Source organism: Glycine soja, chromosome 7 (assembly GCF_004193775.1).
Source record: "Glycine soja cultivar W05 chromosome 7, ASM419377v2, whole genome shotgun sequence".
NCBI lineage: Eukaryota > Viridiplantae > Streptophyta > Magnoliopsida > Fabales > Fabaceae > Glycine > Glycine soja.
In genome coordinates, this window is record NC_041008.1 from 33,576,654 (window position 1) to 33,591,083 (window position 14,430).

General features: G+C 37.9%; 1 non-coding gene across 1 annotated transcript; it reads left to right on the forward strand.

The window, feature by feature from the left end:
• The first annotated feature begins 13,323 nt into the window (after positions 1-13,323).
• LOC114420819 lies at positions 13,324-13,430 on the forward strand. Its single transcript, XR_003668451.1, has one exon. It is a non-coding gene; the product is annotated as a small nucleolar RNA R71 (small nucleolar RNA).
• Positions 13,431-14,430: the final 1,000 nt, after the last annotated feature.

The window sequence follows — 14,430 nt, forward strand, 5'->3', positions numbered from 1 at the left end:
GATGATCGGATTTACCTCTTTCCAGACCCACTTTGATCCTTTCACTGGCGAAGACCAAATCCACAAAGCATGAAGGTGTGTAATCCACCATTTTTCCATAGAAGGGTTGTGGTTGGGGGCGAAATTGAGGCCCCTCCAAAGTGTTTTGCAGGGGTATACCACCAACTGCTTGCCCTTCAGTGGCATATCCGAGGCAAGGCTCGAAGTCGGCTAGATTGTGGTGGGGAATTTCATGTGTCTCCCCCATGGGTTGAGAGACATGTGCATGATCAGATTGAGGTTGTTGGCTCTCAATGAGTATGGGAGTGGAGTTATTGACATTCTCACTAGGAGTGTATGCCACATTGGGTGGTGTATAGTTGGGAGGCAAGCCATATGGCGGGAAGGCATGCTTGTTTTGAAGTTGCACATAATGGGGGTCGCCCGTACTTCCCAAATCTTTGCCTACCATATCTGAGGTTGGATGATTCATTTGGTTGAGGCCAGATGGGGGCGTTAGGTTCACCTTAGCAACAGCGCTGGTAGTGACAACTGCAACCACATTGGCTTCCATTATCTTCTTCATGCTCATCTTGGCGTCCATCATTGTGGCCATTTGCTCTTTCATGGCCTCCATGTCGGCCTTCATCTGCTTTTGCACCTCCTCTACTTCACCCATTACTCTAGCTCTAGCACGGTTTTGGTAAGGGCGCCATAAAGCATGTTCTTTTCTTTTTTATAACAATGATTAAGTTTGTTTTTTTTTCAATGAAAGAATGAAATGAACAATGCAACCAATGAAAAGCATGGATGTATACGAATGATACACAGTTGAAGTATTGTGAAATTTTACGCAGGACATGGGGTTGAATCAATTTAGATTTTCAACATGGTCCATGACATCTTGGTCAAAGTGAAACTGGAAGTAACAGGGACATCAACAGTCCTAAATGTGTTTGGCAGTAAACAAAGTAGCGATGTAACCCGATCCATCTTTTGACCCAATTTGCAAGTTGGTTACTTCCATACTTGACCTTGACTTGATGAACCTTTTCTAGAAAGCATGAGCTTAGTTCAATCCTATAATCCAAGGAATGGCAATTTCGATTGCCAATAATTTGGCAACATTTCATAGAGATGAATGACTCGAGCATACTTAAGCTATGCATGGCAAATGTAATTATGAAATTGAGATGCCCGAAGAAACATCTTTTCTTAGTTAACCATGCATTAGGTACCATGTTCAATCATTTTGTTTTTAAGTGAAACGGGTTTATGATCCCAACATGGTTGGCTCATGGTACCGAACATATGCAACTAAGAATGCAACATGAATTTTCATACTTCCTTTTTTGTTTTTGTTTTGCAGAGGAAAATGTTGGATCAAGTGGCCTCGGAATAATTAAGAAGGGGAGTTGAATTAATTATTAATGTGTCTTGACTAATTAAAAATTATCCTTCTTAATATTACTAGATTCAATTAGACTTTTACTACTAAGTTAAGAAAGTAAAGAACAGAAACAATAACTTAACCAAAAGTAAAAGCGGCAATTAAAAGTACACAGCGGAAATTAATGAGTGTAGGGAAGAAGAAGACAAACACAATATTTATACTGGTTCGGCCACAACCCGTGTCTACATCCAGTCCCCAAGCAACCAACGGTTCTTGAGATTTCTTTCAACCTTGTAAAATCCTTTACAAGCCAAAGATCCACAAGGGATGTACCCTCCCTTGTTCTCTTTGAACAACCAAGTGGATGTACCCTCCACTTGAACTGATCCACAAGAGATGTACCCTCTCTTGTTCTCAGTATAACAATCCAAGTAGATGTACCCTCTACTTATGCCACAAAGGATGCACCCTTCAATGTGTTAGGACAAAGAATTCTCAGGCGGTTAGTCCTTTGAATCTTTGTAAGGGGAAACAAAAGATATCGGAGGCGGTTAGTCCTTTGAAATCTTTTATTTAAGGGGAAGGGAAGAATCAAAAGAATTCTCAGGCGATTAGTCCTTTGAATTCTTTTGGAAGAGGGAGAAGGGAGACACAAAAGAACTCAGGCGGTTAGTCCTTCGATTCTTTTGGCAAGAGGGAGAAGGGATGAAGAAAAAGAATAGCACAAGTTTTTGGTCAATGAACTTTTCTTGAAAGAGAAAGTATTGAACAAAAACTTTTAGAAAGATGAAGAGAAATGAATTAGAAAGTTCTGTAAAAACATTATTGAAATTCATGCCATGGTCACATATTTATAATCATTTGATGACTCAAGTTAAAGTTTGTAACTCTTTGGCAATTTCTTTAAAAGTAGTCACCTTTTAAAAATTGTGATTCTTTTGAAAATTAGTCACTTAAAAAGTTGTGACTTTTGAAAAAATCTTCAGAAACAAGTCACTTTAAGAATTGTGACTTTTGGAAATTTATTTTTTGAAATCAGTCACTGGTAATCGATTACCATTATAGTGTAATCGATTACACAACAAAAGATGCGACTCTTCATGTTTAAATTTGAAAATTAAAACGTTTAGAAACACTGGTAATCGATTACAAGTATTGTGTAATCGATTACACAAGTTTGAAATGATTTGAAAAAGTTTTATCACAAGTTGTGACTCTTGAAATTTGAAATCTAACGTTTTAAAAGATTGGTAGTCGATAACATGATTATGGTAATTGATTACAGCTTTGTCAATCAGTTTTGAAAACAATGCTGCCTACTGGTAATCGATTACTACTTTTTGGTAATCGATTACCAGAGAGTAAAACTCTTTGGTAAAAGATTTTGTGAAAAATTCTTGTGCTACTCAATGTTTTGAAAAACTTTTTTAGTACTTATCTTGATAGAGTCTTCTCTTGATTCTTGAATCTTGAGTCTTGAATCTTGATCTTGATTATTCTTGAATTTTGATTCTTGAAACTTGATTGAATCTTGAAACTTGATTATTCTTGAATCTTGATTCTTTGAAACTTGATTCTTGAAGCTTTTTGACTCCTGATTCTTTGGAACTTGCTTAACTCTTGATTCTTTGGCATCATCAAAATAATCTTGGAAGACATTGCTTCCACAGAAAATGCAAGGATCATGCATGAGTAAACACGAAAACAAATGGTATGCAAAAAACCTATTAGAAGCAGATGCATGGTGATGAAATGACTTATGCAAAATGTAATGCATGAATATGGGAAGTGACAAATGCAAGAACAATATGTCCATTATGATGCCACGAATAGATGCTTATGCGGTGCATGATATGAATGCATTTACGGACACGAGAGCCCGAAATATTATCTCTTCTTGCTTGCGCATTTGGGGGCGTAGTGCCCCATGTGTGCAGTTAAGAAGGTGATATGGACCTTCCGGCTTCTCGTGACAAAAGACGAGACCAACATACAATGCATGCATGATGACATGATGCATATGTGCAACAGCGCAACATGGGATGTACACAGCAGGGCAATATCCTCAAATAATCACACAGCAAAGGCACACATGACATTTAGGTTATATGCATGGCAGTGTTTAAAAAGGCACGGAGCGTGTTCACTTCGTGCCCCTTTTTAAGGGACCTAAACGGGAGGAACTAAAAGGCTTTTAGTGATAATTCCTAAGGTGGTCATATCTCTCTTGATGGTTTCTAGAGGTATCATCCCCTTCAAAAAAAACATATTGCGGCAGTAGGGACTACCAGCAATAATATGTTATCAAAGAGAAAAACTCTAGATGAGGGTTCACTGTTATCAAGCAAGTCGGAGACCTAGCATGACCACAGATTCACCTCCACTCCTTATGTTCCCATGGACCCAGGTATAGGGCCCCTTTTCAACACACTGTGTGTACAACTAGTGTTGGTGTTTGTTGTGCATCAAATGAATAAATAGCTATCTCATGCATACATTTCAAAAACACACTAAAAGAATCAAAGAGTTATAAACAAGAACATAAGAGAAATAAAAGGAAACCGAAAAAAGAGGAAGTCATGATATTGCACGAGATTAGAAGGCCTAACTCTCTAAAAAAAAGTCCCCAGTGGAGTCGCCAACTGTCGCAACCTACCCTTCAGCGGGAGGGCGATGCGAGACTCACGGGGTTGTCTTCCAAGAAAGGAAAATGCGTGGAGTCGTCACCAACATTTATTTGAGCAAAACGTCAGAAAAACCAGAAAAGGTGTGGTCTACGAACTTTAAGTGTGAAAGGTTCGGGAGTTATTTTTACGCACGGGGAAGGTATTAGCACCCCACGCGTTCGTCACAAGGGACGACAGCCTTTAATCAAGTGTGCAAATATGACTTCAAAATGTTTTATTTTCCCTTTTTTTATGTGTTTTTGTGTTTTTATGCTTTTTATGTTTTTTGTATTTTTTATCTTTTTGTGGTTGACAAGGGTGTTTTCCTCGCTCCTACGTATCCTCAATTGTGTTGGACCATTTATGATCTCTTGTTTTTGAAAGGAGAGAAACGTTAAGGCGTTGGACCATTAACGATCTCTTGGGGTGGTTGACAAAAGCGGGGCTTTTGCTCCTACGCATCCTCAATTGCGATGAGGAAATCAGACCTACGTAGTTCTTGCAAAAGCAATGCGTCGATTTTATGCTTTTGAACGGTCCATGTCAACTGATAAAAGCAAAGAGGACCTTTTTAAGCCGTTGAACCTTAAAACGGTTTTAAGTGACTTTTACGGACAAAGCTTGATTTGAGTTGATTTTAGCCTTAGTTTTACTTTGGTTATTAGTCAATTAATTCAAGGAAACTTTCAAAGATATTTTGATTATTTATTATTATTTTATTCAAAGATATTTTGATTATTTATTATTATTTTTTTCAAGATATTTTGATTATTTTATTATTATTTTGCTTTTTTTTGTTTAACCGTGGTTACAGCGTGAACGATCGGTTAGATTTTGCTTTAACAGTGATTAAACGACATTACAACACAAATGATCGATTGAAATTCATTTTATCATTTATTAGGCGAGATAACCGCTTAAATAAATGGTTAAAGCACGTTAAAAACGGAAGAAAAGAAAATCGAAAGTGAACGAGATGAAGATGAAAGCAAACAAAACAAGAAATGAATTAAAAGTCTCGGATTCGAACACTTACCGGTTGAAGAACGAAGAACGAATGAAGAACGGACGAAGAACAGTGAAGAACAGAGGAAAATCTTCACATATTTGCTCACGGAAACGTCTCAGAAGCGTTACGGAAGCACTTCGACTCGATTTGTCTTTACGGAAATGTGTTTTTTACCCAAAATAGCCAAAGTACATAGCCTAGGGGTCATGAACATTTTTGAAACAGCCCCCCCTCCCCTATTTATAGGGAAAAAGGGAGGTGCTTTCTACCCAGAGGCTTCTTGAGGAAGATATCTAAGCATACCCTAATTACTAAGTTCACCCCCCTTTTCGTACTTTACAGAAAAGTTACGGAAGCCTTACAGAAGTGTTTCAGATTTGATTTTCATCTTGTTTTCTATTCCCTTTCACCAATATTAAGTGAAATATGCTTACCTAAGGTTTTCAGAAATTTTACGGAAGCATTACAGAAGCCACGAAAGCCCTGGAAACCATTTTTCAACAAAACATGGAGGAACTTGCTGCCCAGTTGCTTCCTCCTTAAGCGACCTAACTTCCAAAATGTTCCAGAAGGGCCTAGATTCGAATTGCTATTTACACCCCTATCTTGATAAGTTCACCCCCCGTTTTCCTGTTTTTGGCTATTTTCTTTTTGAAATCTCACGAAACTTTATGGATTCCTCCGCAATGAGTGTTAAGCCTTCCAAGGCAATCAACAATGGTCCTCGGATGAAATTAGAGTGTAACAGTTTATTTACACACACCCACTTTGCTAAATACACTCTCGTTTTCGTGTTTTTGACTGGTTTCTTCCTGAAACATCTCGAAACTTTACAGATTCCACAATGATGGGTGTCAAACATTTTGAGGTGGTCAAACGAAGGTCCCATGCCGACAAACAATGGTCCCCGGATGAAATTAGGGTATGACTGATCGAGGTCGTACCCGAATCAAATAAACATTAAAATGTAGTAACTAGGAAGTGATCCTAGGTCGTTTCCCAACAAGCAATCATAAACCAAATATTCATAATAGATAATAGGAAATAGTAACAAATTAGGGGGGGTGTTTGCTTTTGTAACTTAAAAAGCGAGTAAAATTGAATTAGAAAATATCAGAATTAAAATACGTTGCTTCCCCTTGATTCACAAGCAAGTCTCTTATCCTAGGTTGCGAGAATTTATCCTTTATCAGTTTAACCACTTAATCCAACCATAAATTAAATTACTAAGCGAAATTCAACATAAGGCATTCATTATGTGATTAAGCATCACATACACCAATTACTCATAAACGATCATTAAGCATGAACATAAATTAAGCGCAGAGACAATTAATCAAGCACTAAGCATGCATGAATTAAAAGCAACAAATACAAAATAATTAGTGAAGAGGAAAAACTGAACAGGATTTAACAGTAATAATAGAACCTCAAAGAGAACTGTGCTTGATCCTCAAGAGAAAACAACGCTGGAGACTTAGCCTTCCATTAATCAATAGAGAACGAACTTATAAATTGAAGAACAAAATTTTATTGCTACTGGAATTGCAAAACGAAAAAATGTCTCAAAGAAAAGCCTAAAAAAATGAAAACAGGAGAAAAATAGAACAGAAGAGAGAGGAGAGAGGGCTAAACTAGAACCTTGGTGCTGTTATATAGTTTTTCCAGCCCGAAAGCTTACAAATCTGTTTTAAATCCAAGTCCATAAATAAAATCAAATCAAATCTAGATAAGATAAGATAAGATCAAGATGAAATAATATCTAGATGAGATCAAATCTAAATAATATCTATATAAGATAAGATAAGATAAGATCTAATTTTGTAGAATAAAATAGTCTGTCCTCTTCAAATCCAAGCCCAATTCTGGATTCAAGTCCAATGCTTCATTAATTCCTGAAATTAGATTAAAAATATCAAATTAGCTGAATGGGCCCAAATAATAAAACTGCCTAATTAATTTGACAATTAAAATTAATCAGTACTTAAAATGGTGCAAAAAGGGTTAAGAAATAGGAGAAAATAATGGCACATCAAAACCCGCCATACTTAGCCTTTTGCACTCCTGGGTAAAATGAAATAAAGAACAAAATCCAAGGATATCAAAGAGAGACAAACAAAACATTTACATATTTCTCAATGAACATCAAGGAATGAAAGGAATGGGTAACATCTAACATGAAGAGATCCAAAGAGTCAAGACATTCGTGAAAATCATCCAAGCAACCCAATCATGGCAAAATAGTAAATCTACTCAATAATGAAAAGTGATAAAACCTCACAAGATATACACTTTATCTCTCAAGTGTCTAGGCTACTGTTTACTCTCGAAGCACCCATAAAAACAAACACCACATAGACTTGGCAAGATTCTAAAATTGACAATCAACCCATAACCACAAGCACATGAGGATCTAAAGGTCTTTTAAGGTTGTAATGGGGCCAAGGACAAGGTAGGAAAAAATATGGAATAAGTAGCTAAATCCCAAAGGAATAGAGGAGCAATGGGGAATAAGTGGAAATTAAGCACAAGTAGTAAACCCAAACCCTGTAATATCAACAAAATCAACCAAGGCTCCCAAATCAAGTCCTCATAACAAGACCTCATTTATTCAACTTCACTTCTTTTCTTCTTCTTCTTTTTGATTGAACAGTACGAAATTGAAGATTAAAGCAAGAACTAGGCAATATATATATACATCAAGCATGGCCAAAATAAAACATTAAGCATGGCCAAAAATCATATCTTCCGATGAAACATACCCCCCCGAGCTTCAAAACAAAGAAAGGGGAACATAGGCTCAAAGGGGCTATCAAAGGAATTAATTCAAGGTAAGTCCATTTGGCTAGAAGCTTAAATCATTTCCAAATATGCATGTGAATTAGGAAGCATCAACAAGAATCAAGCCAAGGCTATTGTGCAAGCAATCAATGGGGCAAAACACACCAAAAGATTATGATGATGGATGGCTCAAATTCTCACAAAGGTAAACTTATCACTTTCAAATTGAGCTTTCAAAACTATCATGACATGTAGAGGAAAAACAAGGATTTCAAATCACAAAATGTCAAGAGACTTTTATTTTCAGAACAATTACCCATTACTTGAACATATCCTATAATTCAAAGAAAAACTTGCAAATTTAACACAACAAAACTAACAAAGTTAAACTAGAACCCAACAAAACTAACAAAATTAAACTAATTTAACACATCTATCGAAACCAAAACCAAAGAACACTCCCCCCATACTTAAACAACACATTGTCCTCAATGTAGCACAATTAAAAGATTAAAAGCAATTAAACCATCAAATAGAATCGGACAAATGTAATAAAAGTAAAGAAGGAGATAGGAAAAGAAAAACTCCCGAAGTCATGGTGGAGGAAGAGTAGGGTGGAGTAAGGAAGTCTCTTCCACCACTACGTCCATTAAAGAAGGGTTTGTGAGGAATGGCTTAAGTCGGTGTCCATTCACCTTGAAGCTCTTGTGTGTGGAGTCGCTTTTGATCTCAACTGTACCATAAGGAAAAAAATTAGTAACAAAAAAAGGACCAATCCACTTAGACCTCAACTTACCACTCATGAGTCCAAGCTTAGAATTATACAATAACACTTTTTGCCCAACCATGAAGTCCTTCTTAATTATCATGCTATCATGGAACTTCTTGGTCTTTTCTTTGTAGAACTTGGCATTCTCGTATGCTTCTAGGCGGATCTCATCTAACTCACTCAGTTGCAACTTTCTTTCCTCACCAACTTGATCCACAGAGAAGTTGCAGGTCCTCATTGCCCAGTATGCTTTGTGCTCAATCTCCACTGGAAGATGACACGCCCTTCCAAAGACAACCCGATAAGGAGACATTCCTATGGGTGCTTTGTAGGCAGTCCTATGTGCCCAAAGAGCATCATCTAGCCTGGTACTCCAATCTTTTCTGTTTGGCTGCATAATCTTCTCTAAAATTCTCTTGATCTCCCTGTTAGAAATATTTGTATGTCCATTGGTTTGTGGGTGGTATGGTGTGGATACCCTGTGGACAACCCCATACTTTTTAAGCAAGGCATGCATTGATTTGTTGCAAAAATGGGTTCCTTGATCACTAACGATTGCTTTAGGTACTCCAAACCTGCAAAACAGATTAGATCTGACAAAATCTACAACAACCTTAGCATCATTAGTTCTAGTGGGCTTGGCTTCCACCCATTTTGAAACATAATCAACTGCAAGGAGAATGTAAACATAATCAAAAGATACAGGAAAAGGGCCCATGAAATCTATACCCCAGACATCAAACACCTCACAAAATAGCATAGGTTGCTGAGGCATTTGTTGTCGCCATGTAAGTGCACTTCCTGCTCTCTGACACTACTCACAAGTGCTACAAATCTTCCATGCATCTTTAAAGATGGTGGGCCAGTAAAAGCCACAGTCAAGCACTTTGCGAGCTGTCCTTTGAACACCCAGATGACCTCCCGGTGCAGAAGAATGACAGAACTGCAGGACTAAGTCAGTCTCATGATCTGGAATGCATCGTCTAATGACCTGATCACTGCACAATTTCCACAAGTAGAGGTCATCCCAAATAAAATGCTTAGCATCACTTTTAATTTTATCTTTTTGAGTCTTAGATTCTAAGGGAGGAAAAACAGAAGCAACTAAATAATTGACAATGTTACCAAACCAGGGAGTAGGAAGAGAATCAGAAATACTACAATATATATAAATGATCATCCGGGAAATCATCCCGAATGGGTGAGTCCTCATTAGACACATGTTCGATCCGACTCAAATGATCAACAACTAAATTTTGTGCTCCACTCCTATCACGGATCTCCAAGTCAAATTCTTGGAGCCAGAGCATCCATTGGATCAACCTAGGCTTTGAATCAGCCTTCTGCAACAAGTACTTTAAAGCTGCATGGTCAGTATAAACAATAATGCGAGTACCAAGCAAATAAGAACGAAATTTTTCAAGAGCAAAAACTATGGCTAGTAGCTCTTTCTCAGTAGTAGTATAATTTGCTTGGGCAGCATCTAAAGTCCTAGAAGCATAATATATCACCCTAGGAAATTTACCAATTTTCTGAGCAAGGACAGCCCCCAATGCATAATTTGATGCATCACACATAAACTCAAAAGGGGTTGTCCAGTCGGGTGCCTGGATGATGGGGGTGGTAGTCAGTGCTCTTTTGAGGCAATCAAAAGCCTCTTTGCATTTATCATTAAAGTCAAACTCCACCTCCTTTTGCAACAAGTTGGATAGTGGAAGGGCTACTTTGCTAAAATCTCTTATAAAGCGCCTGTAGAATCCTGCATGACCAAGAAAAGATCGCACCTCTCACACGCAAGAGGGGTAAGGCAATTGTGAAATAACATAAATTTTTGCAGGATCTACTTCAATGCCCTTATTGGAAATAATGTGGCCTAAAACTATACCTTGCTCAACCATAAAATGACATTTTTCAAAATTTAGAACAAGGTTAGTTTCAGTGCATCTATTCAAAACCTTTTCCAGACTATCCAAACAAACATCAAAAGAGGATCCATATACAGTGAAATCGTCCATAAACACCTCTATGCAATTTTCTAAAAAATCACTAAAAATACTAATCATGCACTGCTGGAAGGTACCAGGGGCATTGCACAGACCGAAAGGCATCCTCCCATAGGCAAAAGTGCCGAAGGGGCAAGTGAATGTGGTCTTTTCCTGATCCTCAAGAGCAATAGTCATTTGCATATAACCAGAAAAACCATCAAGGAAACAATAGTGAGATTTACCTGCCAGGCGTTCAAGCATCTGATCAATGAATGGCAAGGGAAAATGGTCCTTTTTGGTAACCTGGTTCATCCTCCTATAGTCGATGCAAACTCTCCAACTGTTCTGCACCCGAGTAGGAATCAGCTCCTCCTTTTCATTTTTTATCACGGTGAGACCGGTTTTCTTCGGGACTACCTGGATGGGACTCACCCATTGGCTGTCGGAGGTAGGATAAATGATGCCAGCTTGCAAAAAAGCTTGGTTACCTCCTTCTTCACTACATCAAGAATCATCGGGTTGAGTCTTCTCTGTGGCTGTCTTACTGGTTTAGCCCCATCTTCTAAATTTATTCAATGCATACATGTGGATAGGCTAATACCAGGAATGTTCGCCAGGGTCCAGCCTATAGCCTTATTATGTTTCTTGAGAACTGATAACAGCTTCTCCTCTTGCTCATCAGCAAGGGAGGCAGATATAATTACTGGAAAACTTTTGCTATCATCCAAGTAAGCATATTTTAAATTTGATGGCAGAGGCTTCAATTCTGGTGTGGGCGACTGGATAATGGTAGAAAGAGATGGTTTCTCAGCCTGTACCTCATAAAGAAAGTCAGAGGTATGTGTACTTCCTGAAACATGGTTAGTTCTATCTGACTCTAGAAAATCAATCTCAAGAGGTAAAACATCACCAGACATGTAATCAATATCAATTTCAGATTCACTCTCAGCATCAAATTCAGCCATATGATCAAGTACAAATTCAGATTCAATGCATGAAGAGTGACAGGCATGCAGATTAGAATGAAGATCAGTCATGTATTCATCAACAATATGGTCAATTATTTCAGCATGAAATACAGAAAGATCTTCAGATGGGTGTTTCATAGCATCAAGAATATTAAAATGAACAGTTATATCACCAAACTCCATAAATAGTGTGCCTACATATACATCTATCTTAGTTCTAGCAGTTTTCATAAAAGGTCTGCCTAGAATGATGGGAATTGATCTTGAGAAAATCCCTCCTCCATATTCAAAATATAAAAATCAACAGGGAAAATCAGTTCACCAACTCTAACAAAGACATCCTCTATGAAACCAACAGGATAGGCAACACTTCTATTAGCTAAATGAATTATCACATCACTTGATTGCAAAGAACCAAGAGATATAGAATTAAAAATAGACAGAGGCATAACACTAACAAAAGCTCCTAAATCTAGCATGGCATTGTCAAACTTACTATTCCCTATAATACAAGGTATGCTGAATGTACCTGGATCTTTACATTTTTCATGGATTTGGGGAACAGATTTACCAATCAATGGAGAGACATTTCTGCCCATACTAATTCTTTCACTTCCTTTAAGCTTCCGCTTATGAGTGCATAGTTCTTTCAAAAATTTAGCATATCTTGGAATTTGCTTTATTGCATCCAGCAGAGGTATGTTTACCTCTACTTTTCTAAATGTTTCCAAGATCTCCTTCTCTGCCTCTTCCATTTTTTTGTTGGAAATTGCTCTTGGAGGGAATGGAAGAGGGATATGCTGCTTCTGTAAATCAGAATTACCAGTGGAAGATTCACCTGCATAGAAATTGTTAGGTAACTTACTCTTTAAATTTTTGTCATCATCTTTTTCCAGAGTAGAGTGAAGTTGGGCAGGTTCATTTACAGATGAGGAAAATGCTACAGGTTGAGGTCCTTGACACTGCTTTCCCGACCTCAATGTAATGGCACTCACATTTTTGGGATTCTGGACAAATTGAGAAGGTAATCTGTCAGAATTCTGGGACTGTTGTTGATTTAACTATGTAGCCAATTGTCCCATCTAATTAGTTAAGCTCTGAATGGAGGCTCTGGTCTCTTGTTGAAACTGCATGTTTTGCATAGTCATTTGGCTCACAAGTTCTTCAAGGGAAGGTTGCGAATGAGCCTCAACTGTTTGTTGTTTCTGGGGCTGTTGCTGTTGTTGCTGCTGGATTGGTGGAGGAGCGTATGGTCTGCTTGGGCCAGCAGCATTCTGAAAATAAGGTTGTTATTGTTGTTGCTGTTGTGAAGGATTCGACCATCTAAGGTTGGGATGATTCCTCCACCTGGGATTGTACCTGTTGCTAGAGAGGTCATAATTATTCTCTTGTGGCTGATTTTGTTGTTGAGGTTGAGGAGGTCTATTGTAGATGTTTGCAGCATAAGCTTCAGATAAACCATAGAATCTGGCGATAGGTGCAGATTTTTTATTCATGGCCAGTTGGGTTACCAGGTTAACCAAGGCATCTAGTTTACCTTCAAGCTTCTTAGTCTCACCTGATGAATTCGTGGCTATTTCATGCACTCCTCTAATGAAAATAGCATCACTTCTGGCACTAAATTGCTAGGAGTTTGAAGCCATCTTCTCAATTAAATTTCTGGCTTCAGCAGGGGTCATGTCTCTAAGGGCTCCACCACTAGAAGCATCTATCATACTTCTCTCCATCTTGCTAAGTCCTTCATAAAAATATTGGAGAAGAAGCTGCTCTAAAATCTGGTGGTGAGGGCAAATGGCACATAATTTCTTAAATCTCTCCCAATATTCATATAGGCTCTCTCCACTGAGTTGTCTAATACCTGAAATATCCTTTCTGATGGTCGTGGTCCTGGAAGCATGGAAAAGTTTTTCTAAGAATACTCTCTTGAGGTCATCCCAGCTCGTGATGGACCTTGGAGCAAGGTAATATAGCCAGTCCTTTGCCACTCCCTCTAAAGAATGAGGAAAGGCCTTCAGAAATATGTGATCCTCTTGGACATCTGGTGGTTTCATGGTGGAGCAGACAATATGGAATTCTTTCAAATGCATGTGTGAGTCTTCACCTGCAAGGCCATGAAACTTTGGAAGCAAATGGATCAGTCCAGTTTTAAGAACATATGGGACATCCTCATCAGGGTATTGGATGCACAAGCTTTCGTAGGTGAAATAAGGTGCATCCATTTCCCTTAGAGTCCTCTCACGGGGTGGAGGGTGTGCCATGTTCTCAGAATGCTCAAAATCGGAATATTCAAAATTATAATGCTCAAAATCACCAATAATAGAATGCTCAGGATGCTCAAAAGGTACTAAATGATGCCTAACTAATCTATGAAATGTCCTATCTATCTCAGGATCAAAGGGTTGTAAGTCAGATGGATTTCCTCTAGTCATACACTAAATTCAGCATGCACAATTAGTTGCTTTCTTATGCAAGTAACAATGTAGGTTTGAACTACAGCTACCATCAAATGATCTCCAAATGACTTGAAATTTTGTGAGCAACCTTATAAAATGATGAGAAGATAGCACATAAAATTTCAAACAAAAATTCAAAGTCTAACTATAGAAGCTAAAATTGGTAAGTTAAGAAAAATAAGAGAATAAAACTTGGGAAATAAAAAACTTTTGATAGAATCACCTTTTTTGGATGATGGAGACCTCAGCCAACCTATGGCAGGCTGCCACGGAATAGGAAATTTTTTTCTACCCCAAATACATATATAATAATAGTGATTCTGATAACCGGAACAAAAGTTATGGCCGTTTGAAGTTTTGACAAAAATAAGATTTGCTACTTTTTTGGAACTTTCAAATCTGACCAAATTAAAGGCTCTAGCTATTT